General features: G+C 38.3%; 1 long non-coding RNA gene across 1 annotated transcript in view; it reads left to right on the plus strand.

Moving 5' to 3' along the window:
- LOC112657278 (uncharacterized) overlaps positions 1 to 25,748 on the plus strand; it is a 68,641-nt gene that overhangs the window by 31,325 nt on the left and 11,568 nt on the right. The gene's annotated exons all lie outside the window — the stretch shown is intronic.

The following is a 25,748-nucleotide window of genomic DNA, read 5'->3' on the forward strand; positions in this document are numbered from 1 at the left end:
GTACATTATATCTCTAGACTTATTCAGCCTACATAGCTGTAACTTTTTACTCTCTGACCAACATCTCCTCATTTCCCCCATATCCCTGTCCCAGGTTCATCCACATGGTTACAAACAGTGGAATCTCCTACTTTTTAAAGACTGAATAGTTTACATTATTGGCTTTTCTGATGAAATAGGAGATTTCATTTCAGAGGTGCCCAATCTAAATGTGATTCAAAGATTTATTGTAAATCCAGATAGATTCCCAGTCCACATCATTGGATATTCTGATTCACAGTAGGTCTACAAGTAGGGTTCAGAAATCTGTTTTAATAAGTATTCCAAGTGATTCTGATACAGGTGGCACAAAGACCATATTTTCCAAATCACTGATATAGTATGTTAGATTTCAGTGGGGAGCCACAAGGTAGAAACATTTAAGATAACATGAGTGCCCTGGATCCTGGGAGAAGGGTACAGAAAGAGAAGTAGGCACTGGCCAAATATAAATTTTTCTTGTTTTAAAATGGTTTGCCTAGGGTTGGCTCTGCCTCATAAAAACAGAGAAATTCTATTTTCTTCTCATCTCTACTTGTTTCTCATCTCATCTCATGGCCCCTTCCCTCCAACCCCAGAAATCAGATTGGAGTTATTATAAAGGTCATCATAGTTTAACTGAGCTTTTGTTGGGTACCCAAAAAAACTAGCCATCTTATATGATCTTTTTAACAGGAATGTGTTCGATTTACAAATACTTAAACTTTTAGTACACAATCCATTTATAAGTTGGGTATTGGCTGATTCATTTGATTTTTCATAATTTTCTCCTGGACTTATGGATATCTCAAATAGTGACTAGAAAATTTTTACATATGGGACTCCTGGGTGGCTCAGTGGTTGAGTATCTATCTGCCTTTGGCTCAGGGCGTGACCCTGGAGTTCTGGGATCAAGTCCCACATCAGCTTTCTGCGAGGAGTCTGCTTCTCCCTCTGCCTATGTCTCTGCCTTCCTTCTGTGTCTCTCATGAATAAATAAAATTTTAAAAAAAAGAAAAATTTTTTACATAGAGTTCCAAATTAACATTTAATTTGATTTGAACTTTAGAACACATAATTACTGATTTATATAGCCCTAAGTCTTTACCAAGCAGTAGTCTTTTTATTGCTTGCTGCCTCCCACAATATACCATAAAAAGCAGCCATACATTAATGTATAATTAAAGTATGTATTACTTATGTTAATGTTGATGCATCACACCAGCACAGTGTATTATATAATTGTCCCATATAATATGCATTTATTGTTACAGGTACTTTATATAACACAGTGTAATGCATATATATATATATGTATATATATATATATATTAAATCAATTTAGGAACAAACAGTGTAATGAGATGTTATGTGGCAGGACACTTTTTTTTAAAGATTTACTTATTTATTTGAGAGACACAGCATGGGTGAGCACAGGGGAGAGGGGCAGAAGAAGAGAGAGAGAGAACCTTAAGCTGACTCCAGGCTGAGCACAGAGCCCCACAAGGGGTTCAAACTCATTATGCTGGGATCAAGACCTGAGCTGAAGTCAAGAGTCGGGTGCCTAACAAGCTTAGCCACCCAGGTGCTCCAGGACACTGTATTTTTATCACCTTCACACCAAAGAGATTAGAAGGATGTGAACATCGGGTCCCATTATTCATACCACTTATTCAAAACAATGTCTTGAAAAAACTATCTGGCATAATTTTCATAGCATTTTAAAGCATATCTTATAGATTTTCTTCCCAGAATATTCCAAAACTTGAATGTGAAAGGAACCAATGGCCAAATGCTAGATTCTGAATGGTAAATGTGTCTTGTGGATTCCAAAGTGCATCAGACTGGACCAGGTTAAAGCCACTCCCTCACCTGCTCTGCAAAAACCAATTCAAAGCAACTTCGTGTCCAATGAGGAGGAAAATCATTTTAATCATTTTAATCTATAACAGTAACCCAAAATTACTAGCCAAAAATACTTCCTCTTTATGCCTCTTATGGAACTCTGAGTTTTTACCTCTTCCCATACATTTGCTTCCCTCCACACCTCCTAGAGGAGGCAGACAAGGAAAAAACTCTTCATTAACTGAGCTGGGTTTTCCTTGTTTAAGAAGTTGGGTGTGACTCAGTAGGAGGAAAACCTGTATTCCTGATCCACCTGGCCAAGCCAGCCTATCCTCCCCAGGGAATGCTCTGGCAAACCCTTTCCTCTTGGACTGCATCCAGCTAACACCCCCATGTTAGAAACAACTGCTGGTTTACGCTGATCACACCCCTTGGCATTCCCAGCCTAGGTTCTGTTCTGAGTGTTAAGGGTCCCCAAGTGGATATTTCAACATGGAATCTGCTTTTTTTTTCCCTTGGTCTTTTGAAACATCCATAAACACCTAATAACTTTTCTTACCAGAAATACTGCAGCAATTGTAAAAAAAAAAAAACTCTAATGCAATTCAGTACTTTGGGGCCTCCATCTCCTGCCTTCATTCCACCCTTTCTAAAAAGTCCTTCCACAGCCAAAGCCATTCCAAAAGTTTGTCAGGCCAACCAAAAATCACAAAACAAAACAAAAATCCCAGAGTATATAGGTAGTAAATACCATATTTCTCAAGAACACTCCCAGGAAAGCCTGTTAACTTTTAGTTAAAGCAAAAGCATTTCCTTTTAAGATGAGAGGGGAATAGCTCTTCAAAAATGAAGCAGATATTTTCATTCAGAAAGTAAACGTACCTAGGAATTAAAAGCTTTAGAAGGCTGAAGACGGTAAAGTCTAAAAACCTAGCTTTTCAGCACAAGCCAAAATATAATAAGAATCTCTTACCTTCCTCTTAGTGATGCCCTGTTCTTGCTACAGAGCAGCAGCACCACCTCGTGTGCAAAAGCTTCTTGTTTTCATTTGTTTCCTCAAGAACCAGCCAACTGGAAACCGACACCCCTTCTGTGCTCTGAATCATGGAGTCTTCCCTAGTTTTCAGGAGAGGCTGAAGATGGAGAAAGACCATCCCTGCCTTCGTCTGGCAAGGAGGAAATAGTGGAAATTTGCTTTAGGCATTATCTCCAGCACAGCCCTAAGCACATTGTATTGGATTGTTTTTCTCACCTGCCACCCTCTTGACTGTGAGCTCCTGAGAGAAGAGACTGGTGTCCACCTCTGCATTCCCATGGTATCCCAACCTTTAGCCCAGGGGTTAGCAGATGGCAGAGACTTAACAAATGTCTGACAAATTAAAGGATTCACTGGAATTTTTATTTTTATTTATTTATTTTTTTAAATTTATTTATGATAGTCACAGAGAGAGAGAGAGAGAGTGAGGCAGAGACATAGGCAGAGGGAGAAGCAGGCTCCATGCACCGGGAGCCCGACGTGGGATTCGCTCCCGGGTCTCCAGGATAGCGCCCTGGGCCAAAGGCAGGCGCTAAACCGCTGCGCCACCCAGGGTTCCCTCACTGGAATTTTTAGATGGGAAAACAAATCAGCTGTAACATCATTACTAAATGTTTTCCATCAACTGGCTCTGCAGGTTGAATTGCAAAACTTACCATTAGAATTTGATCAAATACAAGAAATGAAACCAACTTTGAAATACAAAGACACACTGATACCTAAGAGCACTCCTACCTACATACTTCTTTCTAGGAGCACTGAATGTCCCAACATTCAGAAAGTAAATAAAACTGGTTTATTAAAAGTCACCCAGTGCAGAGTTTGGCCTGACACAACAAAGAAATCATAGCCAATTCACACACACCCTTCATCTGTCGAGAACCACAGCAGTGAATTCAGCAAGCCAAAAAACTAACAAAATTACACAGGCCTTAGCTTCCAAGAACAATCTCTCCATCCAAAACTCTTACAAATTCCAAGGCCAGAAAACAGTGTGACTAATTCTAACTAAAATAAAAACCAGCTGCCTAAAGCACTATAATAACTATATATAAAAATCTAAGAACAATGCTCTGTGATTTAAGTAAGGATAGAGAAAGGTACAAAGTGTAATGGTAGTGAAGAGAAGTGAGCTTGAAAGTATCCTCAGCTCAGTTCTGATTCTCAAAGTTCTGTTTTAATATTAGTTGAAAGGGAATACCCTCCGATATACCGATTTCTGACCAAAAACATTTCTAATCATTTGTAATGGGATTCAATGATGTAATGACATCATTACAAAGCCCTGATTACTGAAACACCACCACCAATGTCCTACAAACTAAATTTAGGTATTTTATCATGAATGTAATAATTTTCATTTGTTTAACATACTCTTAGTCCATAAAGTATATGAGATTTATGTAGCGAAACTTTATGCTTCTAGAATTAATTATTATTTGTCTTTTGAAAGTGCCAGTTAAATCTTAGAAAGTAGATAAAATTTCAGGAGGAGAAAATAAAAAGGAAAGGCAGGCTTAAAAAGCAGTGTTTTCTGAAAGCTTAATTATTTTTGTAAGTGAGCATTTATACAATTCATATTAAAATCATTCACAATGAGATATCATAGTGAAGGGAGGCTGTACTAAGATACCTGGAGATACCAGTGACCTCCAAAAAATACTTGGAGCTCAAACACGGCTGTGGGGGAAACTTGTGCCTGTTTTCTTTGAATATTTGAAAATTGAAGGCACCCTAGAAATTCTGAGATGCTATATAGACACTTTTTCATAGCAGCCCTGGGAAGTAAATTGAAATAACTAACTTTCTCCCTTTCCCAGATGAGGAAATCAAGGAATTCAGGAAACTCAATCAGGATCACACTAGGCAGGACTGAGATTGACATGTGTGAAGCTTATGTTTTAATCAAGTTGAAGTTCTCCTGTCTAGCTAACACTCAGGCACTGTGACATGAAAACCAAATATAAGATTCAGTCCCTGCCCAGGAGAATTGGAATCTAATTAGGAAGAAGAGATACATCTATGAAACACTCTGAACAAGAGATTGTGATAGATACTTTTAAAGTACTTTAAACATTGTGTGTCTCTGCAGGTAAACCTATACTTTGTCCCCACCATCAAGGCTGTTTAGGACTGATTATCTGGATGAAATAGCATGCCAGAAAGTTGAGGGATTTACAAGGTACCTGATCAAACCATCCAAATAATTCCACCAGCACTCAATCAGTTTCAGGGCCTAAGGATATCCTCTGGCTCCTTGGTTCCTAAATGTTGGTGTGCATAAAGAACTATAAGACTTATATTCATTTAAAAAAACATAATTAACATCTATTAAAAGCTTGCTGTGGGCCAGACCCTATGGTAAGCACTCTACACATATTACCTCATTTAATCCTCATAACAGATAAGAAAGTGGAACAGAATTAACTTACCCAAGTCACACACTAGCACTAGAAGGTGAGTCCATGCTCTACCCTGACTATACATTTTCATCACCTGGGAAGTTTTGAAAAAAAAAAAAACTTGTGCTAGATCTTCCCCCAAATCCAAAGAATCAGAATCTCTAGGAACAAAGTCAGAATACTGGGTTTTGTTTTTTTTTTAAGTCTTGCCCAGTTACTTCTAATATGCAGCCAGTGTTGAAACTACAGCTGTTTCATGCACCCAGAGACTCTGGAATGGGGTCTGCCATCTTTAGCTTGAATGGTCAGCCTAAATGATTCCAAAATGTGGGGTCCACAGTCATAGTTTGAGAAATACTAGCCTAGGATGGTGGTTCTCACACATTAGCATACATCCAAAATACCTTAAGGGCTTACTGAAACAGTTTACTGGGCCCCACCTCCAAAATTTCTGATTTAGGAAGTATGGGATGAAGCATCTGCCTTTCTAACAAATTTCCAGGTGATGCTGATGCAAGGATACCACACTTTAAGAATCACTTTGACCAAGGCACCAGGGTGGCTCAGCCCATTAAGCATCTGATTTCACTAGGGTCATGATCTGAGTCCTGGGATGTGGCCTTGTGTTAGGCCTCAAGTTGGCCTACATCAGGCTCTGACGTCAGAGGGGAGTCTGCTTGTTCCTCCCTCTCTTCCTCTGCCCCTCCCTCTATTGGTGCATGTGCAAGTGCTCTCTCTCTCTTTCTCTCTCCCTCTCAAGTGAATAAATACAATCTTTTTTTTTTTTTTTTTTTTTTAAAGAATAACTTTGATCTTCTGAAAAACCACAGAAGGAAAAGACAGATTGATAAGTGGTCATTTGGGTAATTACATATGTGTAAATTTTTTTGTAGGGCTTTGTTGATTCTTTCTTTTGATAATGTTTGTAAGGCTCCACAGTGTGTGAACTGTACTAGCTTCTGGAACTTGAATACGTATCTTTTTATCTAGGAGTTTGTAACCTAGAATCACAATTCCATACTGTGACTGAAAAACATAAACCTCCATGGGAACTCAAAAAAGGGAGTGCTCAATGCTACGCAAGAATAGGGAGAGGTTAGGGTGCCTAGGTGGTTGAGTAGGTTAAGCCTCTGACTCTTCATTTTGATTTCATGGGTCATGAGGGCTCCACGCTCAGTGGGGAGTCTGTTTGAAGATTCTCTCCCCTACTTTCTTTCTCTCTCTAAAATAAATAAATAAATAAATCTTATTTTAAAAAAAGAATTGGGAGAAGTTAGAACTAAAGAAAACTTACTTCATAATGGCAGTGATGGCTGGGTTGAATATTGAAAGTGAAGAAGAAGCTGCCTGGAATGACAGGATGGAGAAGGGCATTCTGGGTGGTCTTGAAAATTTCAAGCCATAATAAGGCTGGTGCATGATGTCCAAGGTAGGTAGACATGATGAAAATTAAGGCTGAGCAAAAAACTAACCATGAAGGATGAGAAAGGAGCTTAGGTTTTATCACTGGGGAGTCCTTGCATAGCTTTAAGATGGAGAGTAATACAAGAAGATTTTCATTTTAAAATATTCACTCATAGTATAGAAAACAAAAAAATTGGAACATGATCTGAGTCAAGGAGACAAGTTAAGGACAATCCAGGCAAGAGAAGATTAGAGTGTGAACAAAGCCTTAACAGTAGCTGTGAAGAAAAAATGTGGGGCTAATGTTTTATTGTAGATGATTCTAAGCAAATGTAAGATGACAAAGGGAGAAAACAGGTACTTTTTTACTTTTTGAGAAAGTTGGCAGTAAATGAAAGAAATCAATAAGGAGATAATTAAAGAGACAATTAGCTATCTGGGTCCCAGAAAAGAGCATCCTGAAGGCAGCTCCTTCCTGTCCATTCCCACAAGGTAACTATCTCTCTTGAGTCACAATGTACTGGGACCTTCAGGCAACTAACTGGGCAGAGGTGAGGCTGTAGCCATTCAGACTCCCAGTGGAGTGACCTGAGGTGAGGCTTCTCTCCCTGTGACCAGACTCAGGAGTGAGGAACAGAGGCAGTGGTTACTGGAAAGATCTTGTCATTTAGCAAACTATGACTCCTGAGATTACCTACCTTAACCCCACATGTAAGTATGCTGGTCTTCCTGACTCCCAAGATCCAAGAGAGAGCCAATGGTAAGACTAATCTTCCCTGAGCTCCAAGATAAGAAGGCAGAGAGCAGACAGCCTTCTCGAGGTGCCTTAGGAGGGACAGGGTTCTGGGCCAAAGATCCATTTACCTTGTACTTCCTGCATTTAAGAATGGCAACCAGGTATATGAGGCCAAGAGATAAATAATGTCTTACCTAAGGCAATCCAGCAGCCATAAAGAGGTGAAACAAATAGGATGGTTAGAATGTAAGCCCAATGGTATAGACCTGCTCCTGGAGGAAGCAGGTAAACTCTTGAATAATTAACACGAGCATTTCATAAAGCAGCAAGCACCTCCTTGTATGACCAGATGAAAGGAAGTGATAGAGAATGCAGATCTTGATAAGGTTATAAACATGAGGTGAGAAGATGAAGGAGCATGTCCCTAAATGACCTTAGTGATGTGTGCATGTTGTCTGCATTGTGTACATTTACAGAGAGGGGATAAGACACACAAAGCTGCTCTACAAAATCACACAATTATAGTGATCAGAGTTATACAAATGTACTGTCTCTAACCTCCAGAAAGTCTTCATAACTATATGATTTTTCATCATCAGTACTTAACAACAAGGGTATAGATACAGAGAAGGTGAATGTATGGAATTGGAGTTTCAGTGAGAAAAAAACTGGGATTAGCAGTGAGAAAGGGTTAAGGCTGCTGGGCCTGTGGCTTCTAGACAAGTACTTTTCAAATCCTGGGTCACACTTCATCAGTGGATCATCAAACCGATTTAGTGGGTGATGTCCATTTTTAAAAATAAAGTTAAGTGAAATGGAACAAAAAATAACTGAGTAAATTACTTTTTAGTAATCTTTGTATCAGTTAAGTACATGCATATGTGTAATTATATATTCAGTTGTGATGTAAAAGGTTTTCATAATGGGATATAGTCAAAAAGCTTGAAAACCACTGGTATAGTCTATACAGAAAAGAATGTTGTATTAGTCCTGAGAGTTTCTGGCAAATATTCTGATTTCATTTCTGACAGGTATATGATATAATTGTACTTCTCTGCATTCCTTAAAGTTAGGTATGGCCATTTAGCTTGTTTTGACCATGAAAAGTGAGAAAATACACAAGTCTGAATTTAAGAGCTAGTGCATTATTAGCCACGTCTTTTTGCCCTGTCACTGCATTAGGCAATGTTCCAGATTTTGCTTCTTAACCTGCCTGTCCTTGAATAAGGCAGCAGGGAGCAGAGCCTCCAATCAACTCAAAAAAGATGCATATTATAGGTAACAAATAAGCCTTTATTGTTAGAAACCATTAAGATCTGATACTTCACTACTGCAGGATAACTTAGCCTATCCACTGGCTAATATAGAAGTCAGGTCTAGAAGGAGATGATGATCCAAGAGAAAATGGAGAGATCAAGGAACATCTTACACATTGGTACTCAATATGTCCTGATAGTCTACCAGAAAATAGATTGGCAAGTAATTGAATAATTATATAACTCAAAAACAGTGAATAGTACATAGAAGGTACATATAATTGTTGATAGAAGCCCTGAAGTGAAAGATTAATTGAATGGGCAAAGGAAGTAGGCCCATTCAGTGAGGGGGAAACAATGAGCCAAGGATATTGGGAGTGGCATTTGGGGCAGAGGATGGGGGTGGATACAGAAATGAGACATAGTCCCATCAGAGCAGAGTTTATGTTAAAACAGAGAAAATGCAATTGGAAAAGGCAGGTAAAATCCAATTTTGGAAGGGTGCTTAAACTATACAGAAATATTTGGAATGAAGTAAAAATAAGGTATGGAAAGCCCTTAGCACAATGTCTAACCATAACTAAGGACTCAGCTTATATTTATTGCTGTTTTTGTTGATGTTGTTGTGCAAGGAAGAACCATGGGAGATTTCTAAGAAGAGATGTACCATGAAAGCAGTGCTTAAAACTAATCTGGCAGTTGTGCACAGAACAGCCTGAAGAAGAAATAAGTAAATATGACAAAAAAGTAAGGAGGCAGTGGTCCAGAGGTGTGACAATGAGAGAAGAAGGAAAAAATAAATTCCACTGTAACTACTATTTTTTTAGTCTACCAGCCATTTCTCCACATGGCCACCAAGTGAATACTCATAAGAACAAAATCATGTTAAGAACCTGTAAAAATAGGGTTCTCTAATCCTATAAGGCACTCAGGGACTATTCTAGTGGTCTCTGGAGTGATTCAGAATTTTTGTGCTTTTATGAAAAGTGAGAGACCATTTATCCAACCCTTAGCCTGCTTTGCTTAGACCCCGAACTCCCCAGTAGTACCCAGAGTAATACCTTGCCAGAGTATCCCCATTCCTCAAAAATCCTGCTTTTACAAACCTCACCTAATAGTATAGAATAGTATAGAACTTATCTAGCATACCAGGTGGAAATGAAGCCTGCAACTTCTGAAGAGAAGACAGAACCAAAGAACCTTGGTAACTTTCCCTCCCTCACTTAGTGTTGCCTCCATTTCTGCATAGAAGACAAACATTCTAATGTCTCTAAGAACTTTAGTCAGTGGCACCAAGACCAACTAGCCTTCTTTCAAAAGTTTCTTAATTACTTAACCTCTACCAAGTAGCTATATAGTGTTGTAGATTAGACCAAGTAATTTATAGTAGTTCCTCTGGTTCTTGATGCTACTGTTCATCTGCATAATCTTGGGCAGCCTCTCAAGTGTTCTATGTCTTAGTCTGCTGTTCTGTGTACCAGGAAAACAATCACATTCACTTCACAGGGAAGATCCAAATCTTAATTAACATTTGCAAAACATTGAAATCATCTAATGAAAAGTGCCATACCTAAGCATCATGTAATTATAGGCAGGTTTGTCCCTATGATCCTTCATGAGAAGGAGGCCACATAGAAGCAATAATTTGCATGTCTATTGTTGTTCATTCATTGATCCAATTTCTGACAAATACATATCACCATCCTTTCTGGTTAAGAAAGCAAGTCTTAAATAACTAAAAATAAAACACATAAAATTACCACATCACCTCCTACTTGTCCAGCCAAGGACACATATTCCTCTCCTATCAGACGAGCAAATCTGGGATCCAGTCCAGTTTACTTAAATGCAGCAGGGGGTAGAAAACACTAGACCCAAAGTGGTAAATGACTTGCCCAAGGTCAGTCTGAATTTGGTCCCAGAAATTTTTATTCCGATTCTATAGCTCTAATTCTTCTTTCTCAAAGTAGTCTGAAGTGATGAGCCAAGTCAGAAAGAATTAAAAGGCAGAAGGGATATCTTTTTTTTTTTTCTAGTTAGAATATCAGACTTTCTAGAATAGAGTAATTCTCTATGCCAACTGGGGTAAGGACTCCTGGAATGTCCGAATTAAGTAGATGTAGGCCAATGACTTCTCTTCTAAAATATTTTAAGTTTGCAATAATGTCCCTTCCATATCTGGGAAAGAGCATTTCTAAATACATAGCAGATTCCTCATATTTTCTCTGGAAGCCTTCCTCAAGCTGTTTCATAATAAGTGGCTTGCTGCTAAAGCCCATTCCATTCTCTCAAAGCAAAACTCTCCCAGTGAGTTCAGCTCCTTGGCCCCAAAGACCACAGTGTATGGGCAGGTCTGGTACAAAGGAATCCTCTTGAAAAATTCTACATTCTTACATTGAAATGCCTAATTTGTGTGCATTTTCTTCTATCAAAAAGAACTTTGCAAGATATAAAGTAATTTTTTTACTCTCATTCGTTTATCAAAAAATTGTGAAAGAATTGCAATTTTGCTCTGAAAACACCATGATTTATAGAGTAGCTCCTTAGATGCTAAGGATTCATTTTCTCCAAGGTAAATTTTGTCCCTACAATAGTACGTCTTGCAAGATTCCTGCAAGAAAATTCTTGAGAAGGTAATTATATGAATATTTACTTCATTTCAGTATCTTTTCTTAGATTGCAATATATGAAACTTAAAGATACTACGTTTGCTTATATATTAACAAATGTGGAATGTATCTTATTTTTTAGTTAATTTTTAGTTTCTACTATAAAAATATATTAGAACTGACCAGTCCCACTTTTTCAATAGGAAGTCATAATAGGGCAGCCCCGGTGGCGCAGCGGTTTAGCGCCGCCTGCAGCCCAGGGCGTGATCCTGGAGACCCGGGATCAAGTCCCACGTTGGGCTCTCTGCATGGAGCCTGCTTCTCCCTCTGCCTGTGTCTCTGCCTCTCTCTCTCTGCATCTCTATGAATAAATAAATTAAAAATCTTAAAAAAAAAAAAAAAGGAAAAAAAATAAATAAAATTAAAAATTAAAAAAAAAAGGAAGTCATAATAATTTTTTAAGAATTGAGAAGGGGCGCCTAGGCAGCTCAATTGGTTAAGCAGCTGCCATCCGCTCAGGCCCTGATCTGCTCCTTGCAGGAGGCTGCTTCTCTCTCTCCCTCTGCCTGCAGCTTCCCCTGCTTGTGCTTTCTCTCTGTGTCAAATAAATGAATAAAATCTACAAAATAAACAAATAAATAAATATCACAGGAAGTTGCTTTTAAAGGGGAGGGGGGATTGAGGAGGGAGACTCTAGATGCAAAATTGCTCATTTCTAGAAAAGAAAATTAGGATATTCCTCACTTGATAATCTACATAATGTGTTTTTACCTTGGTGAAATGAAAACAGCATTAATTATAAATACATTTATAGATTCCATTACTCTATATAGTTTTTTAAAATCCTGATTAAATGGTATAATAGCCCTGAAATATACAATTGGCTCTTTATTATTTAATCCAGAGGTTGGCAGCATCAACCACAAAGCAGAGCCAACTACATCATGTCACAAGAAGGGCACCATAACTTCACGCTCATGGTGAGAATCATATGTTGAAAGCAAATCTGGTAACAAAAACCAGGCTTGGAATGCATGTGGTGCTTGGTGTTGCTTTTCCAGAAAGGTTTTCATTATAATAGTTAATAGCATTTTTAAGGAGGGAAAACAGGAGAAAAGGAGCAAAAAAATATTGTTGGTGGTGGGCAAGAGTACAAGGAATGTTGTCGGGGGGCCAAGGGGAGAACCAGGAATGCACGTGATGGATTACATAGGTGTGCAGCTTTCCTCCTGGGAACTTCACACACCTCTGCCTTTGCCGATATTATATATTTATACTTGGGTTCTAACTCCGGCTCCACAGCAACTAGCTTTGTGACCTTGCCAAGTTACTTTACCCCTCTCTGTCTCAGTTTCCTCATTTGAAAAATGAGGGTTATTAGGATTTGCTTCATAGTGTTGATCTGATGATTCAATAAGATGATATATGTAAAGCACTTAATGCACTACCCAGAACATAATAGGGCTTTTATTTATTTTTTTTTAAAGATTTTATTTATTTATTCATGAGAGACAGAGAGAGAGGCAGAGACACAGGCAGAGAGAGAAGCAGGCTCCACACAGGGAGCTCCATGTGGGACTCAATCCCAGGACTCCAGGACCATGCCCTAGGCCAAAGGCAGGCACTAAACCGCTGAGCCACCCAGGGATCCCCTAATAGGGCTTTTATGATTAGCTTCTTGACTACCTGTAGTATTATCATCCACATTTCCATTTTATTTTTTTTTAAGATTTTATTTATTTATTCATGAGAGAGAGAGAGAGAGGCAGAGATATAGACAGAGAGAGAAGCAGGCTCCTCTCAGGGAGCCTGATGCGGGACTCGATCCCTAGACCCAGGATCAATCTGAGCTGAAGCAGATGCTCAACTGCTGAGCCACCCAGGCGTCCCCACATTTCCATTTCAAAACTTACTCTCAAAGCGTCCTTATTAGAATGAAACCAGTTACTCACATACCAAATTCTAATTATTGCTATCATTTCTATGCAAATATGACATCACTAATCCTTCCCTGCCACTTCAATCACACCCTCAACTCTTTGGAGAGCACTTACAGGATATAGACCTGTCAGACACAAACATGAATAGAACACAAGTCATCTGTGATAAACACATGGTTGAGAGTCACACAAAATACTGGGCACAGAGAAAAAAGCACTTATGCTGAATTGGGGGAATCAAGGAATACTTTACAAAGGAAATGACATGTGAGCTAACTCTTAAATGATAAACAGAGGTTTAGAGTACCTGGGTGGCACAGTTGGTTGAGTGTCTCACTCTTGATTTCAGCTCAGGTCATGATCTCAGGTTTCTGGGATCGAGCGCTGCATCAGGCTCCACACTCAGCACAGAGTCTGCTTAAGATTTAAGACTCTCTCTTTGGGGCACCTGGGTGGCTCAGTGGTTGAGTGTCTGCCTTTGGCTCAGGTCATGATCCCTGGAGTCCTGGGATAAAGTCCCTCGTGGGGCTCCCCACAGGGAGCCTGCTTCTCCCTCTGCCTATGTCTTTGTCTCTCTCTCTCTATCTTATGAATAAATAAATAAAATCTTAAAAAAAAAAAAGACTCTCTCTTCTCTCTGCCCCCGCCCCTACCCTCTCTCTAAAATAAATAAATAGATCTTTAAAAAAAAAAAATAGAAGAAGAAGTTTGAAGGGGAGGAAGGTGGAGATGCATGAGTCTACTCTGGGATGTAGAACTAATATCCTGGTGTGAAAAGAGGAAGGGAAGAGGGAAGGGAAGTGAGAAGAGATGAGCCTAGAGAGTTGACCCATATAATGGAAAGTATGTGAGAGATACAAGTGTGTGGGGTGCGATGGTTAATTTTATGTGTCAACTTGACTGGGCCTCGGAGTACCAGGCATTATTCTGGAAATGTCTGTGAGGGTGTTTCTGTGTGACAATAGTATTTGAATTAGTAAAGTGGGCAAAGCAGGTTGCTCTTCCTAATATGGATGAGTATCACCCAATCAGCTGAAGGAGTGAATAGAACAAAAAGGCTGGCACTCCCTAAAGTAAAGAGGAATTCCTGCTGACTGCCTGGGAGCTAGAACACTGTTGTTTTTCTTTTTTTTTTTTTTTTCTCCCTTTGGACTCAAACTGAAACATTGGATTTTCTTGGGTCTTGAGCCACCAGCTTTCAGACTAAAACCACACCATTGGCAATTCTGACTCCAAAGTGCCAAATGTAAATCTTGGGACTCAAAAGCCTCCATAATCACCTGAGCCAATCCCTCAAAACCAATTGCCAACCAACCAACCAACCAACCCATCAATCCTTTTGGTTCCATTTTTCTAGAGAACCTTGGCTAACACATGGAGGCAGGGTAGTGGGGGAGGGAATATTCAAGTGTCCCTATTCATAGCTCTCTCCCTCAGTTGCCTTCTGAAAACAAGTCTATAACTGCACATGAATTCTTTTTTTTTTTAATTCTTTTTTTTAAATGTTTTATTTATTGATTTGAGAGGGAGAGAGAGAGCACGAGCAGGTGGAGGGGAGGAGGGACAAGCAACTCCCTGCTGATCAGGGAGCCTGATGTGAGGCTCCATCCCAGCACCCTGAGATCAGAACCTGATCCGGAAGTCAGATGCTTAACTAACCAAGCCACCCAGGCACCCCTACACATGGATTATTTGATGTGCTGCCAGGGCTAATAGGTAAAGCTGCAAAATAAAGGAATCAATCTGACAGAGACAGATTGATTTGCAAGTGCTGACATGAAGCTTCTTGAAAAGTTTCAACTCAAAGCCTGAAAACAGAGTATGAAAGAGTGGTGGGCAGAGTTTTGAGAAGATTAGCAAAGAGAGATGGAAAGAAGTATAGTTCAGTGCGTGACTTCAGAGAGAAAGCTGTGCAAAAAAGGGTTCAGGAAAGTTTTGCTGTGAGCTATATGTGGCAATTGTCCCTGTATTCAAGAGATTCCAATGGGCAGCCCCAGTGGCCCAGCGATTTGGTGCCGCCTTCGGCCTGGGGTGTGATTCTGGAGACCCGGGATCAAGTCCCACGTCAGGCTCCCTGAGTGGAGCCTGCTTCTCTCCCTCTCCCTCTGCCTGTGTCTCTGCCTCTCTCTCTCTCTGTCTGTCATGAATAAATAAATAAAATCTTAAAAAAAAAAAAAAGAGGCTCCAATGAATACCATATTGCTTTTTGCAGGCAGATTCCTGTTACTTTTAGATAAGTCACCATGCTGAGGAAGGCATTAAGTAGGGAATAAAAAGGCCCAGTTTTATTTGAGTTGTTCAAAATAAGCCCTTCAGAAAAGATAAAAATAGAAAAGGAAATAAACTACCTCACCAGAATGCCTTTTGGGAAGAGCACTATATTAGCCAGGAGGGTATAATAGATACCCAATAAGCAGAGACTTAATTAAACATGAGCTTTCGTTCTATTCTACGACAGTAGGTCCAAAGATTGATAACCTGAGCAAATAAAGCAGCTCAACAAAGTCTCAAGGTAGTTCTGCTATTTTCCTGCTCTGGTATCTACCTCCCAAGTTTATCAGATGGCTGCAGCCCTATGAATCACGGTGCCTGTTTATCCAGAAAGAAGGGGAAAGGACAGAAAGTTACTACTGCCAGCTGAATCTGGCCTTTTATATCAGGAAATCATAGTTTTTCCCATATAGCCCACATACATCTTATTGGCTCTAAGAAAAGCTTGGGGAAATTAATTCTTTATTTGGGTTCTGTTAGTAAGAAAAGAAGTAAATAAATTTTGAATAGGGAAGGGGCAGGATCTGCCTTATACAAAATATTTAATTGGAAGAAATCTCCTGAATAGTCAATTTAGAGGTTTGAATGGACCTGAAGAAGGAAAGAATTTCCCTGCTTGAGAAGAGGAGAGGAAATAATTGCTCCCAAAGCAGACAAGGAGAGACAAAGAAGAGAAGGAAGGAAGGAGCCAGCAAGATGATTTTAGAGCATTGCACACCACGACTCCCCACTTGAGATCTCTCCGAACCTCAGTAAAAGGGTACTACCCCCCTCTCACTCCTCCAAAGAAATCATAAAATACTTGGTGTCAGTGGCTTTCTTGTGGAAATCATAAAGGTCTGGAACTCTACATCTGTCATGGGCTAGAATGTTAAAATCCTTCTTGATTTTGGGAGCATAGAGACAGGGAAAATCAGAAAGAACAAAAAAGCCATATTTCACATGGGGATTGGAATCCTAGAGAAAGGCCATGAAAATAGCTTTCTTAAGGCTTGCACTTGGAAATCCCAGAAAGTCACTTCTGCGACATTCTACCAGTCGTTTTTTCTTTTTTTCTACCAGTCTTTATGCCTCCATTGACTGTTCCTTATCTTATTACACTGGCTTAGACCCCTCCCCCAATGCAATATTGAATACAAGTGTTAGTGAAGTACATATTTCTCTGGTTTCTGATTTTAAAGGAACTATTTTTAATGTCCCACTATTTGGGATGATGTTTGTGCTATGCATTTGGTAAATATTTATCAGAATAAAGAGCTCCCATTTCTGTTTACTAAATGTGTATGTATGTATGTATGAATTTTTTGAGAGAGAGGGAGCACACATGCTCAAGTGCCAGCAAGGGAGGTACAGGCAGAGGGGGAGGGAGGGAGAGAGAATCTAATGAAGGCTCCAGGCCTACCAAAGAGGCTAGCAAGGGACTTGATCTCACAACCCTGAGATCATGACCTGAACCAAAATCCAGGTTCAACCAACTAAGCCATCCAGGCGCCTCTAAATGTTTATTTTTTATGATGAATGCTTTCTTTGCAACTTTCGAAACGAAATGCGTACATTTCCCACATTTACTAAACCATCCTTGCAAATCTGGGATGATCCAACTTGATTATAGTGTATTATCTTTTTTTACATAGTTGTTTCAATTTGCAAATGTTTTGTTTAGAATTATTGTATTGATATTCATTAGTGAAATAGGCCTGTAATTTTTCTTTCTCATAATGTGTTTCCTGGTTTTATTTTGTATGTTATACTGGCCTTGAAGAACAAACTGGGTAGTATTTCCTCTTTTTATGTTGTCCTAAATGATTTTTGTATTTTATCTGTTCTTTAAAAATTTAATAAAAATTTCCCAAAAAAATATCAATGCTTTCTCTGTGGGAAGACTTTATTGTTTCAATTATTTCAATTACTATAATACTGTAAGATTATTCAAGCCTTTTATTTCTTTTGGTAAATTTTTTTTTTCATATGGTCTTTTCCTCATTTATATTTGCAAAATTGTTGGCAGAAGGTTGTTGGTAGTGTTTTCTTACTTATTAATCTTTACTTTATCTGAGTTATGTTCCCCTTTTCACTCATAAAATTGTATCTTCTCCCTTTGGCTCTTGATAAATCTTGTCAATAATTTGTTTTTACTGTTAGTTGTTTTGAAAAATCATCTTTAGCTTTGTTGGCCTATACTGAATCTTTGTTTTCTATTTCATTTCTATTGTATTATCATATATATATGATATACATATATTATTTAACCAATATCTTAAAATAGACATTTATCTCATTAATTCTCAGGCTTTGCTGAGAAATTATGGGTTTTCTATGTAGTAATTATTATTTGCTTGTAAGTATTTTTAAAATCTCTACTTTAAAAAAACCCATAATTCATTTACTAAAATATTTCATAGATTTTAAAATATGCACAGGACTTAAAATTTTTATGTTTTTGTAATTAATTTCTAGATTACTTACCTTGTGTTGAAAGATTATGGTATAATGATAATTAGTCTATCCATGTCTTCTGCCCATTTTTAACTGGATTTTTTCTTTGTGGTGCTGAGTTTTATAAGTCCTTTAAATATGGTGAATATTAACCCTTTATCAGGCATGTCATTAGCAAATATCTTCTCCCATTCTGTAGGTTGTCTTTTAGTTTGTTGATTGTTTCCTTTTGTGTGCAAAAGCTTTTTATTTTGATGTAGTCCCAATAGTTTATTATCACTTTTGTTTTTCTTGAAAATGGGCAAACAACCTAGACAGACATTTTTCTGAAAAAGATATATGAGAAAGGGAGACAGAACATGAAAGACTCTTAACTCTGGGAAACGAACTAGGGGTGGTGGAAGGGGAAGTGGATGGGGGTGGGGATGACTGGGTGACAGGCACTGAGGTGGGCACTTGACGGGATGAGCACTGGGTATTATTCTATATGTTGGTAAATAGAACACCAATAAAAAATAAATTTAAAAAAAGAAAAAGATATATGAATGGCCAACAGGCATATGAAAAATCGCTCAACATCATTATCATCAGGGAAATGCAAATTAAACCACAAAGAGATATACTTCATGCCTATTAGAATGGCTATTATCAGAAAGATAAAAGATAAATGCTGGCATGGATGTGTAGAAAAGGGGACCCTTGTGCACTGTTGATGGGATTATAAACAGGTACAGCCATTATGGAAAACAGTATGGACTATCCACAAAAAATTAAAAATAGAACTGCCAAATGACCCAGCAATGCCACTTTTGGAACTATATCCAAAGGGAATAAAAACATTAACTTGAAAAAATATATGCACCCCCATGTTCATAGCAGCATTATTTACAATAGCCAAGACAATGAAACAGCCTAAGTATCGTCTATCAGTGGTTGAATAAAGAAGTTGAGCCGGGGTGGCTCAGCGGTTTAGCGCCACCTTCAGCCCAAGGCCTGATCCTGGAGACCCAGGATCGAGTCCCACGTCGGGCTCCCTGCACGGAGCCTGCTTCTCCCCCCTGCCTGTGTCTCTGCCTCTCTCTCTCTCTCTCTCTCTCTCTCTCACTCTCTCTCTCTCTCTGTCTGTCATGAATAAATAAATAAAATCTTTAAAAAAGAAGTTGTTATATCTATATTTATCTGTACATGCACACACATACACAGTGGAGTATTATTCAGCCATGAAAAATGAGGACATCCTACAACTTGTGACAATATTGAAAGCATAATGCTAAGTGAAATAAGTCAAAGAAAAACAAATTGCTGTATGATCTCATTTATGTGTAGAATCTAAAAACAAAACAAATCCCCCAAAACCTCAGCAAACTCCTAGAAAAAGAGATCAGATTTGTGGTTACCAAAGATGGGGGATGGTAGAGGGAGAGTTGAAAGGAGGTGGTCAAAATGTACAAACTTCCAGTTATAAAATAAATAAGTACTAGAGATGTACAACATGATGACTATATAATACTACTGTATAACATATAGGAAAGTTGTATCCTAGAAATTCTCATCACAAGGAGAAATTTTTTCATTTGTTTTATTGTGTCTATATGAGATGATGGATGTTAACTAAATCTAGGGTGGTAATCATTTCACAATATATATAAATCCAACCATCATGCTGTCTACCCAAAACTTACACAGTGATTTATGTCAATTATTTTTCAATAAAATGAAAACTATTTAACATAGCTATCACTTCCCATATCTTTTGGTGTGTTTGTGAGAGAGCTTAACTTCTACTCTCTTAGCAAATCCAATTATTGGCTTAAAGACATTCATAGCATTCTTTTATCATCTTTTTAATTTCTGCAGAATGTGCACCAGGTATCTGTTTCATTATTAATACTGTTTATTTATTCATCTTCTCTTTTTCCTCATCATCAGTCCTGCCAAAGTTTTGTCTACTTTATTAGTCTTTCCAAAGAACCAACTCCTGGTCTTGTTGCTCCTTTCTGTTTTTTATCTTTACTTTTTCTATGTCATTAATGTCTGCTCTTATTTTTCTTCCCTCCTGTTTTCCTTGGTTTGTTCTGCTGATCTTTTGCTCTCTAAATTTAGATGCTTACTCCATTAATTTTTCAGACTTCCCTGTTTTATAATGTAAACATTCAAAGATCAGACATTTCCCTCTGCTTTTTTTTTAAGATTTTATTTATTTATTTATTCATGAGAGACACAGAGCGAGCGAGAGACACACACAGAGAGAGGCAGAGACACAGGCAGAGGGAGAAGCAGGCTCCATGCAGGGAGCCCGACGCAGGACTCGATCCCAGGTCTCCAGGATCACAACCTGGGTGGAAGGCAGCACTAACCCGCCGAACCACCCGAGCTGCCCCATTTCCCTCTGCTTTGGCTATATTTCATTCATTTTGATTTAGTATTTTCATTATGGTAGTTCTAGGCATTTACAAATTTCCATTTTGACTATACTCTTATTTATAAGTTACTTAGTAAATGCTTTTAAATTTCCAAATATAAGAAAGTCATATGGGTTTAATTTTAACTCTTCATTGAAGAATAATATGCATACACAAAGTACATATTATAATTATAAATGCATAGCTCAGTGAATTTTTACAAACTAACTACAACCATGTCACCAACACAAAAATCAAGAAACAGAACGTTGCCAGTACCCTAGAATCCACCCTTATGCTCCCTTCCCATATCTACCCCTTCCTCAAGAATAAACACTATCCTGACTTCTAACAGTATAGACCTGCCTGCTTTTGTATTTAATGTAAATGAAATAATACAATATGTACAGTTTATTTCATTCAGCCTTATGTTTGTGAGATCATCCATATTGTTGCATGTAACTATAGTTTGTTAATAGTCTTTGCTGTAGAATACTTCATTGTATGAATGTACCATAATTTCTTTGTCCATTCTACAGTTGATGGACATTTGAGTAGTTTCTAGCTTAAGGCTGTTGTGAATACTGCTGCTATGAAAATTCTAGTGCATATTTTTTGTTGAACGAACGTATGTATTTCTGTTAGAGGCAAATAATTGCTGGCCCAGAGCTTATGTGTATATTCATGTTTAATTGACATGGCCAAACAGTTTTCCAAAGCGGTTGGACCAATTTATACCCTTACCAACAGGGTTGGGTTTTTTAAATATATTTTATTTGTTTATTCATGAGAGACAGAGAGAGAGATGGAGGCAGAAGGAGAGGGAGAAGCAGACTCCCTGAGGAGTAGGGTGCCCGATGTGAGACTCCATCCCAAGACCCTGGGATCATGACCTGAGCCGAAGGCAGACGTTTGACTGACAGAGACACTCAGATGCCCCATGGTAGGCTATTTTTTGTACTTGACTTCTAACTTAAGTGTGCTATGGACACAGAATATGGTTGGTATACTACTGATTCTTTGAACTTCATTAAGATTCCTTGATGTTTGGACACCTGAGTGGCGCAGTGGTTGAGTGTCTGCCTTTGGCTCAGGTCATGATCCCAGGGTCCTGGGATCAAGTCCTGCATCAGGGTCCCCATAGGGAGCTGCTTCTCCCTCTGCCTCTGTCTCTGCCTCTCTGTGTCTCTCATAAATAAATAAATAAATAAATAAATAAATAAATAAAATCTTTAAAAAAGAGAGATTCCTTGATGTTTGATTTTTCAGAGCTTTCTATGTGTGCTTGAGAAAAATGTGCATTCTATATTATGAAAAATTATATGTCAACATATTGGACAACCTAAAAGAAATGGATAAATTCCTGGAAACATATAAATTACCCAAACTGAACAGACCAACAACCAACAAAGTAATTGAATCAGTAATCAACAAACTCCCAACAAACAAAAGTCCAGTACAAAATGGCTTCACAGGCAAATTCTACCAAACATTTTTTTTTCTACCAAACATTTAAAGAAGAGTTAATATCTATTCTTCTCAAACTATTACAAAAAAAAAAAAAGAAAGAAAGAAAAGGAGGAAAATTTCTAAATTCATTCTATGAGGACAGCATTACCCTAATACCAAAACCAGATAAAGACACCACTAAAAAGAGAACAAGAAAACAGGCCAATATCCCTGATGAACTGTACCACCCAAAGCAATCTACACATTTAATGCAATCCTTATCAAAATACCAACAGCATTTTTTCACAGAGCTAGAACAAACAATCCTAAAATTTTAATGGAACTACAAAAAAACCAAATAGCCAAAGCAACCTTGAAAAAGAAAAGCAAAACTGGAGACATCACAATTCAGGACTTCTAGTTATATTGCAAACCTATAGTAATCAAAACAGTATGACTGACACAAAAATAGACACATGGATCAATAGGACAGAATAGAAAGCCCAGAAATGAACCCACAGTTATATGGCCAATTAATCTTTGACAATGCAGGAAAGGATATCCAGTGGGAAAAAGACAATCTGTTCAACAAATGGTGTGGGGAAAGCTGGACAGCCACATGCAAAAGAGTGAAACTGGACCACTTTCTCACACCATACACAAAATAAATACAAAATGAATTAAAGACCTACATGTGAGACCTGAAACTATAGAAATCCAGAATAGAACACAGTAACTTCTTTGACAGCAGCAGTAGCAAAATCTTTCTAGATATGTCTCCTGAGTCTAGGGAAAATAAAAGCAAAAATAAACTATTAGGACTTCATCAAAATAAAAAGCTCTGCACACTGGAGGAAATAATCAACAAAACAAAAAGACAATCTACAGAATGGGAGAAGATATTTGCTAATGACATAGCTGATAAAGGGTTACTATCCAAAATATATAAAAAACTTATAAAACTCAACACCCCAAAAACAATCCAATTTAAATAGGCAGAAGATATGAATAGACATTTTTCCAAAGAAGACATACAGATGGCCAACAGACACATGAAAAGTTGCTCAGTATCACTGATTGTTAGGGAAATGCAATTTAAAACTACAATGAGGGCAGCCTGGGTAGCTCAGCGGTTTGGTACCGCCTTTGGCCCAAGGTGTAATCTTGGAGCCCCAGGATCGAGTCCCACGTTGGGCTCCGTGCATGGAGCCTGCTCCTCCCTCTGCCTGTGTCTCTGCCTCTCCCTCTCTCTGTGTCTCTCATGAATAAATAAATAAATATAAATAAATACATACATACATACATACATACTACAATGAGATATTACTTCACACCTATCAGAATGACTAAAGTAAAAAACACAAGAAACATGGGCAGCCCCAGTGGCCCAGCGGTTTGGCGCCGCCTTCAGCCCAGGGCTTGATCCTGGAGACCCGGAATCAAATCCCACGTCGGGCTCCCTGCATGGAGCCTGCTTCTCCCTCTGCTTGTGTCTCTGCCTCTCTCTGTGTGTCTCTCATGAATAAATAAATAAAATCTTAAATTAAAAAAAAAAGCACACACAAGAAACAAGAAATGTTGGCAAAGATGTGGAGAAAGGGAAATTCTCTTGTACTGTTGATGGGAAGGCAAACTGGTGCAGTCATTCTGATAAACAGTAGGGAGTTTCTTCAAAAAGTTAAAAATAGAACTACTCTATGGTCCGGCAATTGTACTACTAGGTATTTAACCAAAGAATACAAAAACTAATCCAAAGAGACACATGCACCCAATATTTACAGCAGCATTATCTACAATAGCCAAATTGTGGAAAGAGTCTAAGTGTCCATTGACTGATGAAAATGGATAAGGAGGTGATATAGATATACAATGGAATATTACTCAGCCGTAAAAGGAATGAAATATTGCCACTTGTAGCAATATGGATGGAGGTAGAGAGTACAATGCTAAGGGAAATAAGTCATGGAAAGAAAAATACAGTATGGTTTCCCTCACATGTAGAATTGAAGGAACAAAACGAACAAGCAAAGGAAAAAAAGAGAGGGGTGCCTGGGTGGCTCAGTCAGTTAAGCGTCTGCCTTCAGCTCAGGTCATGATCCCAGGGTCCTGAGATGGAGCTCCACAATGGGTTCCCTGCTCAACCGGAGGCCTGCTTCTCCCTCTCCCTCTGCTATTCCCCCTGCTTGTGCTCTTTGGCTCTCTGGCTCTCTCGCTCTCTCTCTGCCAAATAAATAAATAAAATGTTTTTAAAGTGAAATTTATTTCAGAGATTTTTTTTTTCAAATAACCAACCAATTGCCTTAAAGCAATTCATTCATCAAATAAGCCATCCTTCTACTTATTTGGATTGATTTCTGGGTTCTTGCTTTTGCTCCACTGATCAATCCCTTCAGAAGTACTAACAGAGTTAATAAATGTCGTTTTATAATATGTTTTAAGCATATATTGGGGCTAGTTTCCCCCTACTATTACCCATTACTCTCATTTTCTCATACTTTAACTAGACTTACATTTTAACTAGTAACTTTAGAATTAGCTTATCTAGTTAAAAAAAATCATAGGAATTAACTACTGTATTGCAATTAATTGTTTAAATCTTTCTTTTTTAAAAAAAGATTTTATTTATTTATTCATGAGAGGCACAGAGAGAGGGGCAGAGACATAGGCAGAGGGAGAAGCAGGTTCCATGCAGGGAGCCCGATGTGGAACTCGATCCCAGGACTCCAGGATCACGTGCTGAGCCGAAGGCAGAGGCTTAACTGCTGAGTCACCCAGGCATCCCTAAATCTCTTTCTCCCATTATGAGATTATAAACTCATCATGTCAGGGACCAAGTCAATCTTGTTCACCATTGCCAGAATCTAATATAAAGTGCATTGCAAGTACTCAATAAATATTTGTTGAATAAACTATTGAATGAGTGGGACCAAAATCACACTCTCCTATTCTGCAATTCTGTTAATCTCATTAATGCAGGAAGAAGAAATTGACTCACAGCTAAGCTTCTCTTCTTATTCCTGTTTCCTACTCCCTCCTCATGTTGATCCTGGGAATATTCTTCAGTAAATGTCCTGCACACAAATTTCCATCTGAGCCTGTTTCCCAGGCAGCTTGACCTAAGACATAGAGGAATGGATGGCTTGAATACTCTCCAGGAAATACCCTATAAACATTATTTTATAAGATATTTGATAAGTTAGGCAGCAGAGTTTCAGGTTATATTCCTTGACAAGTACTTGAAGTTCTCTTTTGCTATAAAAGATTTGTCTATGCACTTAAGAAAACTGACGACCCAAAAGAATCATCAATCCTAGATAAAATGCATCCCAATTATCACTTTTGCACATATTCTGAATATCTCTTCTATAAATTGCATCTTGCTAGATACCACTGACATATATTACCTCATTTAATAACAGTGAGAAATAGGTATTATTTCCATGTTATAGATAAGAAGTTAAAGGTTCTGAGATCTCACTGATTATTACATGGCCAGTCAGTAATCAACTCTGGGCTTCAAATTCAGATATATGTGATTCTAAAAATTATGCTTTCCTAAAATCATTATGCCTCATTTAAAAAATCAAGCATTTAATATAGTTCTTAAATGTTTACATGGTTTCTAATTCTAACTTTCTCAAATCTGTCACTTCAATTAATGAATAAATAATCATTTCTTGCCACTTTACTACAGTGGGGCAAAGGATGATCTTTTTGATTGAAATGCTGGATCATTTGGAAGTTGTAGAGAGATGGCTACTTCAGGGTGCCCTGGTAACCTTTATGTGTCTAAATGGGCCATGCAGGAAAATGCTTGAACCACATCTAATTTGAGTGTTGGCAGGATAACTTGTGATCCAGGGCCTGGGAGCATAAAGGCCTGTGAGGAGCCACTCCAAAGCCACATCCTATTTGCCTCCCTATATCCCCTGAAAGCTGTTGTG

The sequence above is a fragment of the Canis lupus genome, chromosome 8, assembly GCF_003254725.2.
Source record: "Canis lupus dingo isolate Sandy chromosome 8, ASM325472v2, whole genome shotgun sequence".
Taxonomy (NCBI): domain Eukaryota; kingdom Metazoa; phylum Chordata; class Mammalia; order Carnivora; family Canidae; genus Canis; species Canis lupus.